Source organism: Parasteatoda tepidariorum, chromosome 7, assembly GCF_043381705.1.
Source record: "Parasteatoda tepidariorum isolate YZ-2023 chromosome 7, CAS_Ptep_4.0, whole genome shotgun sequence".
Taxonomy (NCBI): domain Eukaryota; kingdom Metazoa; phylum Arthropoda; class Arachnida; order Araneae; family Theridiidae; genus Parasteatoda; species Parasteatoda tepidariorum.
This window is the reverse complement of record NC_092210.1, coordinates 71,993,951-72,008,312: the sequence shown is the minus strand read 5'-3', so window position 1 is coordinate 72,008,312 and position 14,362 is coordinate 71,993,951. Positions and strand designations below refer to the sequence as shown.

General features: G+C 26.9%; 1 protein-coding gene and 1 long non-coding RNA gene across 16 annotated transcripts in view; one reads left to right on the top strand and one right to left on the bottom strand.

Moving 5' to 3' along the window:
* The window catches only part of LOC107436216 (ELAV-like protein 2), a 61,312-nt gene extending 56,385 nt beyond the window's left edge, over positions 1-4,927 (bottom strand). For 7 of the 15 annotated variants that reach the window (XM_016047840.4, XM_071183604.1, XM_071183596.1 and 4 more), the window contains exon 1: positions 4,389-4,909. The gene's annotated coding sequence lies outside the window, so the exon portion shown is untranslated. Of the gene's footprint in view, positions 1-4,388 lie in introns of all 15 variants that reach the window. The other 8 variants (XM_071183615.1, XM_071183611.1, XM_071183617.1 and 5 more) reach the window with 7 other exon arrangements.
* A 3,342-nt stretch (positions 4,928-8,269) lies between these two features.
* Positions 8,270-12,805, top strand: LOC107436217 (uncharacterized). The gene is made up of 2 exons (XR_001583090.3): positions 8,270-8,406; positions 11,846-12,805. It is a non-coding gene; the product is annotated as an uncharacterized lncRNA (long non-coding RNA).
* The last annotated feature ends 1,557 nt before the right edge of the window (positions 12,806-14,362 follow it).

Below are 14,362 nucleotides of genomic sequence, written 5' to 3'. Positions count from 1 at the left end.
ATATATATATATATAGATAGATAGATAGATAGATAGATAGATAGATAGATAGATGAAATTGGGCAAGAAACATTTTATTTTCATTAAAATGCTTCTTGCGCGTTTCACATTTTAATTTTTATGCATAATTACAGCAGATATATATTTTAATAAAGTAAAAAACAATGATTTTTTATGATTAACTTATTCATCATAAATAAGTTTTAAAAAAATATTCCAAACCATAAAACTTTTACATCTAAACAGAAAAAGCAAAAGTAATATTAAAATTAAATAAGTGTAGTTCCTTTTCTAATCGTCTACATTTACTTTTTTTTATTTTTAAACTTATTTCAGTCTATTTTTTTTTAAACTCAGGATGGAGACCATAAAAGTTGAACTATAAACAGGAAACAAAATTTCGCAGAACAGAATTCAGTAAACCATGACGTCAGATGCCGTATTCCCATATCACGTGGCGTTTTCAATCCCTTGCCATGTTATCAGTTATGGTAACTCAATACAAGTTAAATTTGAAGAAAAAAAATCGTTCTTTTAAAAATATATAGAACTATGTATTTTAATAAAAAATTCAAACATATAGATTGAGTATTTTTTAGTAAAGGTTTGAAGGTCGTGTCATGCAACTTTTCTAAGAAAAATGCCTTTGTTTATCCGTTTAATAATGTATATTTGATTACCTTTATTTTATTATTTCCAGACTTCCTCTTAAATTTGGGAGATACGCGTTTTGTAACAAATGTATCTAACTTAAATTGGCACTTATTACTTGAACAAAAAGATAAATTACAACGAACTAATTTGTAATATTTTCTAAGACAAACATAACTTGAAAGTTTTAATTATAGAGAGTAGAAGTAAGAGTAGTTTATAAAAAGTATCAAGACAATTAAATCAAGTTATACTATTAGTTTTCCTAGTTCCAAACTATTTTATTCAAATAGTTTGCATTTAATGCATTCTATTTATATTACTTGATTTTAATGCATTCCAATTACATAATTTGAATTCAAAGCATTTCATAATTTTTTTTAAAATATTTTTTAATAACAGTATGGTACTACAATAATCGGATAATCTGAATTGATACACTTCATTCAAATAATGTGACTCATTGCATTTTATTTTTAATTTATTTGAATTTATAAATTTTACTGAAATGATTTCAATAAACGTTTTTAAATAATATGAGCTAATACATTTAAATCAAATGATTTGTATCCATGCATTCTTTGTTTAAAAGGAAAATAATACATTTAATCCAAATAGTTGTATAAAATTCATTCTATTCCAAACAATTCATTTGGTACTTTTACTTTTTTTAAAGTTTTGAACGAGAGTGTATATTGGTTTGAAAAATTAATTACTCTTTAATCACACAACAGCTGAGTGAAAGTTCTGGTTCTTTTTTTTTTAATCCGGAGTGGTTTGAAAAATTAATTTACAAAAATATTAATTACTCTAATTAATTACTCCTTAATCACACAATAGCTGAGTAAAAGTACTGATTCTTTTTTTTTGTTTTTTTTTTGTCCAGAATGGATAGAAATATTGATTTACAAAAATTTTAATTGCCTTTCAGACAACAGCTGAGTAAAAGTTCTGGTACTTTTTTTCAGTTCAGAATGGTTTGAAAAATTTATTTTCAAAAATATTAATTACTCTTTAATCACAAAACAGCTGTGTAAAAGTTCTGGGTTTTTTTCTGTCCAGAAAGGTTTGAAAAATTAATTTACAAAAATATTAATTACTCTTCAATCACACAACAGTTAAATGCTCTTTGCAGCTGTTGATCTGAGTAAAAGTTCTGGTTATTTTTTTCGAACCAGAAGGGTTTGAAAAATTTATTTGAAAAATATTAAGAACTCTTTAATCACACAACAGCTGTGTAAAAGTTCTGTTTCTTTTTTTCGGTTCAGAATGGATTGAAAAATTAATTTACAAAAATATTAATTGCTCTTTAGACAACAGCTGAGTAAAAAAAAAATTTGATCCAAAAAACGTATGGTTTTACACATGTGACCTAAGAAATTTTGTTTAACTAACATGAATATCATTACTACGTCTAGGGTGAAAATTCGAATCATATCTCTATACACATCTTTAAAGTTTTAAACATTTGAAAATGTCAATTCACAATCGAGACATCTACTTTTGCTTATAAAGTGCCAAAATAGTTAAGTTATTGAAGAAACATTTTAAAGTTTTATTTAGCAGTTATGTTTTATCTAATTTGAATTGAATGTAAGATTTACACATGCATCACCGTAACAAGAGAACAATTCAAACAATTCTGAGTTCAGATATATATATGAATAGGAATGTAAAATTGGTTCCAATACAAAGAAAAAAAGTTTTAATTTGCTCAAAACATAAAAATAAGTCCCATTAATATTTTCAAGCATTTGAATTGTTAATCGTTTATTATATTATTTTTAAAAAAAATATTTTAAAAATTTTTTTCTTTAAATTTTAAACAAATTGTAATAAAAAATTAAAGAGAGGATCTTTTAAATAAAATTTATCTACACAAATACAATATCGTTTTTTTAGCATTGCAATTTTAAAGTATTTTCTATATTTCAGTGCTTTTCTTTTTTTTTCCTAAATTCTAGGATTTTAGTTTATATATTAATTAATTAGATTATTCGTTTATTTTACATTTTACGATTATTTCGATATCATTTTAATCATTAGATTTTTTCTGATGAAATCTTTCTCACGTATTTGTGAGTGTCCTAATATTGTAACAACCTTGTTTAATACATATGCTACTTTCTTTCTCTTCAATATTTATTTTTAGCTTTAATGAACATGGCGGATCGATTTCTATCAATATACGCATTAAGAAAAATGTATGTAAATTTATGGGGGAAAATTTTTCGTTATGTATACTATGATTTTTTAGATTTAACGAAAACCGAGATCTGATTAAAAGCATTATGGCTTGAGTTTAGAAAATAGTTTTAAAAGTAAAAATTAAATAATTAAAATATTTTCCACTTACTCATTATTTATACAGCAAGTTAATCTCAATATTATATAAAAAATTTCAAACAGGAATTCCGATATTAAGAACAGTAAGATTTAGATTAATATAACCAAGCCAAGACCCACTGCGAGCTTTTGTGCCATAAAAGAAAGAACCTAAATATTAATAGATGACTTTATTTCGGGATAAAAAAAGCTTTAAGCGATTTTCCATGTTTAAGCAAAAATATTTCGAGCAGAATAAATATAAAAGCAGATATTTTAAACTCGTTAAAAAAAAATTTTTTAGGGTTTAAATTAATTTCATTCTGAAAACTACCAAATAGCTACCATAGCTATATGGGTTTATGAAATTTTAAGAGACACTTCAGCTCTTTTATTACATTTTAATTTGATATAAATTATCTAAACATAAATAAAACTTTTCTTTAACTTTCTGTTAACATCCTGTGAACGGATGCAATAAAACAAATATATTAATTACTCTTGATGCAAATACAATAAAACACAAATTATGCAATTTTCAAAGACAAAAAGATGCGTGACAACTATATCGTAAGCAAGCATACATACAAAATTAAAAAACAAATTCGTATAAAAATATTTCATTCAGAAATTTCATTAATATTTAGCAATAGCATCAGCAATGCAATCTTTAGGATGCATAAAAATAAAAACTATTAGATTTTATAATTAATAATTATTATAAGTATTATAAACTATTATAAACAATGATCCTATATTTACAAAAATATTTCAATGCAATAAAACAATTTTAGTAAAAAATTAGAACTATTTTACTATATGGACATAGATATTTATTTATTTTTAAACACTTTAATTTTTGATATTAATTAAATTTTGTGCAGTATATATGCAAATGTGTAAACATTTCACATCTTTATAAAGGAATTTTTTAATAACTAAATATTCCAAACACAGTTTGAACCTTTATTGTTTATTTTTACTTTTAAACGCTCTCAAAGTTTTTAACAAAATTTATGTCTAAGAAATAAAAAATGTATGAATTGTTTCAAATATAAAAAACTTAAAATAAACAACTACATTAATAATAAAAAGCTTTTTTTTTTTCAAAACGCCGAGTAATTCCGTTGATTTATTTTAAAGCATATTTTAATCAAATAGCTGAAAAACAACAATAAGTTTCGCTAAGAAAAAAACACGCTTTCGAAGAAAAAAGGACTGTCACATCATTTACAAACATCTTTAAAAAAATTTGATCGCTATCACGATAAATCATTTTACGCAGGCAAAGCCGGTATGAAACGAAATGGCACCCAACCAAGCCGTCAGACAACGGCCGCCATATTGATTCAATCTCCCCATCATCCGCATCCCTTATTCATCCCAAGCATCCTTTCATCCCTCGTACGTACCTGAATCTTCTAACTGGTCGTCTAACTCCGTTTTTGCGACTTGAGCAGCAACGCTGATGACACAAAACTGGAAATGTCGAAGATGATGGTGACACTAGAACAAATGACGCCAAAGATGCGAAGTTCTTGGAAGACTTGAAGAGTAGTTGCTTTTTTTTTTAATTTTATTTATATATTTAACTCTTTTTCCGGAATATTTCGTTAGGCTTTAAAACTGCTATTCAACTCAACACTTTAGCGTCTTAACCAAGAAGAAATTAATGTTAAAAATAGAACTCCTAGTACTAAATCGGAATGTATATATTGTAAGAATATATACAGTTAGTTTGTCGTAATAATTTATTTCACGAACTAATCAGAAATGAACGATGAACTTAAAAAACGCAGGCAAAAACCAAAGCAGACTGAGAAATGTAGAGAGTGCTCTAAACGCGGACGGGCTTCCCTTGCCTAAAGACCCGGCGATGTTACAGGAGCAGATACCCTCTTCTCCCTCAACTCCCCTCTCCTACACACCCCCATAAGGGATCTTGGTGTTCTTTTGTCGATCGCTTCAATAGGGAAAAATTTTCCCTTTATGATAGGGAATTTCTATCGCTGCGCCATCGCTTTTCTCTTAACTCTCTTAAACAAATAGTTAAGTACGTATTCTTTTAAATAAATTAGTTTTTTTTTTTTTTTTTTTTTTTTTTTTTTTNTTTTTTTTTTTTTTTTTTGTATAATACTTTTACAAATTCGTATTTTTCTTTAAAATGTTTCTTTTTTTTTTTATGTTTTAAACCTAACATTTTTAAATTAATATTTTTTTCGAGATCATTCCGTAAATATTTTTTTGAAAATGTGCAATATTTTTAAGTGGGCAGAACTTCTTTTCCTTAATGTCTTTGAAAAATTTTACAAGTCGATCCCTTATCTATATTTTACAACAGTATAATGATTGAAGCTTTCATTGTATAGTGTTACAAACAATATATGAGAATATCTCAACATACGATGCAAGCTTGTATATTCCAAGTTTAAAATAATAGTTAGAATTGTAAATGATCCTCTTTACGAGCTAATAATTAGATACTTTTATGAAACAACTTGTTTTTTTTTTAATCTTTTTTTTTAAATTAAAATTTAAAACAAATTAAAGTAATCGTTACTGATTTACAGGAGCAAAATAATTTTAAAATTCCTGCCGGTCAAAAAGAAGTTCTGTTATATCAGTTATAACACACATAAAAAAAATTTCAACCAAGTGACAAATAAGATAAATGGGCGTATGTTAGGATAAAATTTTAAAACTTAAAATAAATATCTTTATCTTCCTAAAATATTTAAATATATCTGAAGGGCTTGAGACAGTTAAATGATAAGCCACATTTTTAAAAAACTCCGTAAAACGTCTTTTAAAACTGTTTATGGAGATAGACCCCTTGATAAGCAATAAAAAATTTTCTGTATATTTTGCTATTATTTGCTGGAAGTAAAGTACCGGCTATCGATTAGGAAAAAATACTACGGAACAGTTTGCTAAAAATCCATCTTTTGAGGAAAAAATGTGGCTTATAACTTTTCTTCATTTGTATTTACACACGATTCAAAGAACGCACACACTTTAAAAGTATATTTACTGCTACTTAAATTAATTGAATGCTTTAATTTTTGACGTTAATATTCTGCAGTAGTAATGTGAGTAATATCATACTGAGCTAGTAATGTTATGGGAGTAACATCGTGACTCTCATGTTAAAAATAATGTGAAACTCGTGTGAGTAAAATCATGTTGCGTCCTGTGAATATACATAATACAGTAGCAAGCGTTAGCTGTATCATGCAGATATTTTGGAAAACAACATTTTAGTATGAAAATTAAGAAATTTTATTTTTAATTAATATTAATATGCTCTTTCTTTGATTACAAAACCAATTTCCCTAGTTTTGGATTAGATTCTAACTGAATCTGCTAGTTTTCAACAATTTATTCCTCTCTTTATCATAATTAAATCAGTGAACATATGAGGCTATGTTTGATTTCTTTAGTGCATTTTTGAGTCTTGGTTTAATGGTATTCGCAAATTCTTAATCATTTAAGATCCGGAGAGTTTGCGGACTACCCTAAAATAGCTTCTTTGTTTTTAATAAATCATCCCTTCATTTTTTCTAACAGTGGCAAGGAACCAATATTTTCTTTAAAAAAAATTCATTTTTGAATTGAAAACCTTTAGTTTAAATTTGGTCTCATTGTTTCAGTCGCTATATTCTTGCACTGGTCCAATGCTCATCATTCCGTCAACAGTAACGGATAATCCTACGCCGTAGCATGGTGGAGAAAAAATAAACAGAAAAACAGGCTCAAATCAGTTTCTTTTCCTGAAGTTGAAAGATTAGTTCTCTTGTTCAATTAATATTCTTGCTACTGTGAAATCAGTAATAAACAACCTGAATCTTTTTTTTTCCTTGAAGTATTATACTTTTGATGTATACTATATACAATATTAGATTTCTGACATTACTTGAAATTTTTAAATTGTATAAAAATTCAATAAATTTGTATTCTTAAGAAGAGTGGTTTAAGTAATGAACGTGTTGTAACGTTGTTCCAGTGTTCCAATAAAGAAAGAACAGCATTCTATGTAAAAACCACCAGACTTATGTAAAATAGATGATATCAACACTTAAAAAATAGCGAACAGAAATTTTGCTTTCCGCTTATGTAATATTTTCTTATCAATTTTTTTCTCAATAGCAAAAATAAAACAATCACAATTTTAATAATGAAAACGAACAAAAAAAATACTCTTAGTTAAACAATTAAATCTTTTTTTTTTTTTTTTTTGGCANTTTTTTTTTTTTTTTTTTTTTTTTTTTTTTTTTTTTTTCAGATACACTTCAAATCTCCTCAGTGCAACGATTACGGAAACAATAAACTTGAAACAAATGTCAGTGGCTTTAGACATTTTATTTTCATTCCTAGTAGATGAGGACTAAACTCAAACTTAGAGTAAGTCGGAAGTTTTGCTATTTATATCAATTAATATTGATTAATTTTATCTACTACCTACTTTTAATCTAGTTATTCCAGATAAACCGAAAAGTATAGATTCGGCGTTAAATGTTTCGTTCTGACATTTCCTTTCATACTTATTTGTTTGTGATGCATTTATTTATTTACTTCTTCTATATTTATATATTTCTCTACTGTTAGTTTCTTGTTTGTGCATTTCTTCTTCCATTTTTTCATTAACTTTGGTGAGTTAATTTTAATTATCTAAAACAATTCTGGAAGAATTGTTTTTTTTACCTTGAAAAGCTTCCACTAACAAAAACGCAAGCATACGAAGAAAAAAAAAATTAATCATCGATTTTTCCTTTTATGTTGCATAATTCTATTTGATTACGTTAAGAACTTTAAAATAAAATTTACACGCATGTTTAGTGTTTTAAAAATAAGTATTTCGAAAGAATGATCACCTCCTTTCAACCCACTCTGACATACTCCTTAATCGTTTTCGATTTGCAGTTTAGATTTAGATTAGCAAAAATAATAATAATAATAATAAATGAATAAAAAAAATTTATAGCGTTTTTAAATTTGCAGATTAAAGTTTCGTGTCCTCATAATAATGTATATTATAATAAATTAAAATCCACATTATTCAACTCGACTTAACAACAAAAAAGAAAGAATTCTACTTTAGTCATAACTAAAACTATAACTTTCGAAAGGGAGTTTTCGGTGGTGGTTGAGATTTATTACAAAAATAGTACATCCACCATTTTTCATTTTGGGTCTGGAAAAAAAAGAAAAAAAACAGAATTTTTCCTTTCAAGTGCATTTGAAAAACATAGCGTTTATAATTTTTATTCACTTTCATCATTTTTTGTTCTTTTAGTTATACTGCTGTTAGTTTACATGAAAAGTGGTCAAAATTTTCTACTGGCGACAAAATGGTGAAAATGTTTCTTTAAGCATTTCGAAAACAATCGTAACTTGTATTGTCATCAGGCAATGGAAAGAATACAAGTTGAGGTTTGTATATAGTTATAATTAAAGAGATCTAGTTGAGATTTAATTAATCCAACCTATCATGAAATTGAGCAGAATTATGATTGGCGATAGATTATGTATGGCGATAAATTTCACTTGCAGGGATCACAAAATTATTGATATTTGCGATGCCATCCATCGCAAAGCGCCAGTTAGAATATCAGTGCTCTAGTTAGTAGGAAAAATGTTTGAAACTCGATTGACGATAAAATCTTTTTTTGGTGCTAATATCACGATAAGACAGCTTGTAGCAATCAGGAATGAATTGAAACTTGTATGTCAAAAGGATCGAGTTGAGTTTTGAATGTTCAAGCTAGTCGGAAAGATGTCAAAATTTTGATTCCAAAAAATCTTCATCAGAAACCGGAAAGCGAGTTAATAAAAATAAATAGGGTAAACAATAGTAACATCGAAAGTTTTAAATTTAATTAAAAAATTACTATTACTCATGATAGAAGGAAAATATTAATACAACAAAATTAAGATATTGTATTTCTCAAAAAGCCACTCCAGATTTCCCTGGGTTTTTCCTTTTCTATCTATGACACACTGCTGATGCCTTGATCAGGGAATATCACATTAATTTAGAATTTACGACACCCATCAATGTACTCTCCCTATTTCTGCCCCTTTTTAATTCGATGCAGTCATGACTAAGGCAAGAGACAGTCACTCCAGACGAGTTTTCCCCTTCATTATAAATTCTTCCCCATTTCTTTCCCCTCCCCAATGGAAGACCAATAGGGAAACCCCTTTATGGTTTGGCGTATGTTTCTTTTACTGTTGGCGATATCGATCCGACTACTTGGCGCCGTTATTGACGCGTGAAAAACTACTCTAGCATCACGCTCCATTATTTTAATCGATCAAATGGAATTGTAACAAAATTTAATGACTTCAAATAACCAGGGTAACGGTTTGGTGTAACGAAATGTACTTAACCATCAGTGTATATTGTTTTAAAAAAATTTCATTTTTCTGATATTCAAAATTAAATATTTTTTCTAAAATCAAACTCAATCGATTAAACATAATTTTTTAATATTCGAGCTACGTTTTTCCCTAGTTAGTCATGTTTGATTTCGCAAAAATTCTGTCTAATATTTTTCTGAAAAAATACCCATCACTAGTATGAAAATTATTAAACCCATCCCCACCAAAATTATATGCACCTGTCAAATTTGATGATAATTAGTGATTACAATAACGACATTTTGATTTGATACCAAATGCCAAAATTTTATGCACCAATGAATAAAACCATTTTTTATTATTAAAATTGTCGAAGGTATGAGCTTTTATCCGTATTTCCATTTTCAATTTGTCCTATTCACACTCGAATTTTCAAAAGGGGCAGGGAGACAGTTATATTTTCATCTCTCTTTCTCATTTGTAAACTTCGTGGAACTTATCTTTTTAACGAATTTTATTTAATTCATTTAAAAAATTATCAAACACTATGAACTAAATACTAAATTTTTAGGTCTGTATTTTCTCTCTCCTTGCTTATACCCCCCCCCCTAATTAATATTGTTTAAATGATAATTTCAATTCCGTCTTTTTTTTTTCTTTTTTTTTCTCCTTTAAATCCTTATAACTTCATGTCTGACTTATTAAAATAGACCTTAAGGTGGAATATTTTAGTGAGAGTTTATTTAATGTGAGCAGAAATTAAAACAACGAGCTCACTGTCTATTTTTTCCTTCCAATTTTCTATTCAAATTAATTGACATAAATTTGCCTTTACCAACTAAAAAAACTATCCTAATTCCTCTTAAAAAAAATATTCTGTCAGCAGAAATGTGACTTTTGTTAAAATGATTGTTGTCAAGCCGTCTCCGTAACAATTTCATTTAATTCAAAGTCTGATAAGGACATCAGTTATTCTATACATAAGAGTTAAAAAAATAAAAAATATACCAAAATATAAGAGGTCGTTCGAGGTAATACTGTAACTACAAACTATATAATTCATACGATTCTTTAAGAAAATTCGAGAATTACTTTACTTTCTGGGAATACACATGTTCTGAAAATATTAATTATTCACTAACATTATCAGATTGTTTTGTTCTTTTTTATGTGCCAAAATACAACTAAAAAAAATCNTATATATATGTATGTATATATATATATGTATATATTCAACAATTGTAATAATTTTAAGCAATTTAAAAGATTTATATCTGTAACGCTTCATTAGAAATTAAGTTATAGCCCAATTTATTTACTATTTCATGTAAAATAAATAAATTTTCTGTTACTTTTGTTTTCTTCAAATCCTTGGATAACACATTTTTTTATGTTTATCTTTTCTTTGTTTAAATATTTTTGTAAAATTTCTGGACAAATAGTTTGTATATTAAATTCTATTAGCTAACTATCTTTGAAACTCGTGAGCTGATTTTGAGAGCAACGGAGAAAAAGCAATGGATAAAATTCAAATTATAAGTACTGTAAAACGAAATAAGATTCAATTTTTTTTTTTATCTTGATTTAAAATAGATTTTATCTATAAACAATTCTTCAAAATGTAGAGCTGAATGTGAGATCTTTTATCCAAAGTATAAAGTTATGAGAAATAAGCTTTTTTTTCTTTTTCTTTTTTGCATAATTCCAAAGAGTTTATAACTTTTGAAATACCAAATTTTTGAAAAATTTTCAAATTGTGTGAATTTACAAAATTAAACGAGCGCATCGTAGAATATAACAAACCCAAATTTAATGACTAATTTAAATATTAAAAAAAAATTTATACTGCAAACTTGCATCGTTCTGAATAAAATTAACGACTGGCAATGCTTTGGGTTCAGTATTGTTCTTTATTTTAATTTTTTATATTTTCATAATGCTTTTATTGTTTCTTATAATTTCATAATGCGAGTTTAGTTCATTTAACGGAGAAAGAAAATATTTTGTAAAAATAGCACTAGATTATTTTCTAATTCCGAATTCTATCTTTTGTATCTTAAACATACTTGATAAAAAAAATCTTCTACTGAATTATCAGATTTAAAACTATTATTAGACAACCGAATAGTTTTCTATTTGCATTATGCATCTTTAGTTCCTCCATAAACATTAAAAACATCTGTTACACAAGCGGATTTTCAATCACCACTCGACTTACTCACCCTACTGAACTGACAAAAAGTATTCACTTTTCATTATGCATTTCAATTAATTTATGTTATCTAGTTTAAACATTTACTATATCCAACATCTTGCTTTTAAAAAAATAAAGCAGGCAGAGAGTTTAAAAGATAATTTTTTGGTGATGTCTTGTTTTTAAATAATATAAAAAAATTAAAAACATTTAAGCATTAATTTTAATTTTAAAAAATGTATTTATGTAAAAACGTCAAAGAATGTTTTTCTTTTATTATTATTATTATTATTACTAAAAATACTTTTATTGTAGGATACGCCTCTATTTCCCACTAGTTGCCCTCGCATCACATCACCTCATACTGAGATACAAGTTATTGTCTTCTGCTCATTAGACGATGTTAACCTAATCAGCGACATGGAGATGACATCTTAAATGTTCTCAAACTATTTTATTTTTTATTGCTTCTTTAATGTTTAATTAATATATCATTAAAATAGTCATAGATGTAACATTTTTTCCTCGATATAAGCCTTTTCCTTCACCGTAAATAAATGTGAACTATTGAAGGAAAATTAGTACCGCGTTAGGCTTTTATCACCATTTGTCAATTTATGTTGCCTCATGTTAGGCTTTGAGCAATGCTATAAATTAAAATTGTTGAGAAAAGCATTTTTAAAAGTGTTTTTGATGAAAAAAACTCATCTATATAGGTAATATAAAAACATAATATAAAAACCATTTCTATATAGGTAGTACAAAAAATACAATGTATTGACTTGTAATTTAGTGGATATCCATAAATTTCTTAAATGCTTATCTGAAATCAATAATAAGGAACTATTTGATGTAAAAATATAACCTTTGGTGAAAAATTTGGCTTATCATTATACAGTCCCTCATACATAAATGTAAAAGTGTAGCATATGTGTTAATGTTTCAGCAAAGTAGATAAATTCTTCTGTTAGCAATCTTTTTAGTTTAAAGGAATTGAAACAAAATAAAACCAGATTGGAAAAAAACAAGCAATATAATTTATTTATTTTGCTAATCGCAATAATCTTTACTCTGCTAGATAGAAGCTAATATTGCTATGAAATTTCGGGAGAAACTTTTATTTTTTTATTCGCATCATTTTATTAATTTATTATAATTACTTGCGATCCCGAGCTTAGCAAAGATAATTAATTGATCGTTGTTAACGAAAGAGCTAAAAGTTTACAAATAGGAAAACGTAACTCCCTTCATTAAAATAAAATAGTAAAGATTGCAGATGTTTGTTTTTAATATAATTATCTGTTAATAAAACATGTTATAATGCCTAGGTTATATGTTCATAAAAATGTTTTAATGTTAAAAGGAATATTTGAAATTTATTTTTAATAAAATATTTATATTCTGCAAGAACTTTCATCTACTACATGATTAAAGTTCTTACTATGTTTATATAGTATAAAACTTTGAAATAAACAATTTTAGAACTTTTTCTTTGCCCTTTAAATCTATTTCCTTTCATATAAATTTTAATTAGCAAAATGCAAAGAAGTTTTAAGAAATTGATTTCGATTTAAAATTTTACTAAGTTTTATAATATGAGATATTTCAATTTTTTTGAGGAGTTTCTAAGTTTTAAAATTTATTGTAACTACATTGTGTTATTAAGTTTCAATTAACGAAATTAAGTTAGTAGTACTAATGTAATTTGTGCTACTAATGTAATTTCTTTTAATAAGTTACAGCATTTTTGAAAAGGCATTTTAAAAATCTTATAATTCTTTCTGATTTTTCAGAATGCAAACTAAAAGAACAAAGTAAAAATTCAGTATTTTAGTAAAATTATGTATGCATAGAGTAATTATTACTTATAGATATTTATCGGGGAAAAAAGGATGACAATGAAAATCCTACCATTCCTAAATTGATAAATAAAAACATAAATCGATTTCCCAAACAAAGTGGTACTTATCGATCTGAAGCTGGGTGAACTTCAAGTCACCATTGAGGTTCGAACTTCAGCCAATCAAAAGCGATTTGGGATATTTGTATTTTATTTTTGTTACAGACAAAAACAAATTTTTTATTACAATTTGCTCCGATTTGTACTTTTCTCATCTCCTAAATTACGAGTTAGGAAAGCTACAAAGCGACAAGTTACAAGGTGAAGCCGCGTAGCAATTCCCTAATACTATATGGATGCGGAGAAACATTGCCCAAGGCATTTTTGCTTGGAAAAAATTACAAACATTACTAATAACAATACTGTAAATAAATTAGCATATATAACATTTAATAAATTGAAAGTAGTAAATTAAATTTCTACAGGGGTCATTTGAAATATAAGAAAATCAATCAGAATAATGCATAATTAAAATTAGATTATCTACAATGGCAGTTGTTAATGTGTAGTTGGCCCGCCAAACTGCCTGAGGTAGCAGAACAAATATGGTGCAGCGAAACGGTTAGTTCGTGTAAGCAACAATGTGGCACTGCGAAATAAATGATTTCGTGTAGTACTAGTATGAACTGTTCGCTGATTTAAGGACCGTAAAGCTAGCTCGTACACGATTTTTATTCCTCTTATTTTCTGTCTGTTTGTACAATATCTTAGTAAGCTGCAAAGTGTCGAATCCGTTAACGTTTCCTACTTTTCCTATTCACACTTAAATTACTAGTGTCACGTATTTAAAGCAATGCTATCGAAAGTAATAAGGAACCCCGAGTAATGAGTTCGTGTAGGAGGACAACCAAGCAGCTGTAAGTGACTGGTACAAATAATAATGAGGTTTTAATTAAAATAAGCAAGAGTAAAGATTTTATCCTAATTACATT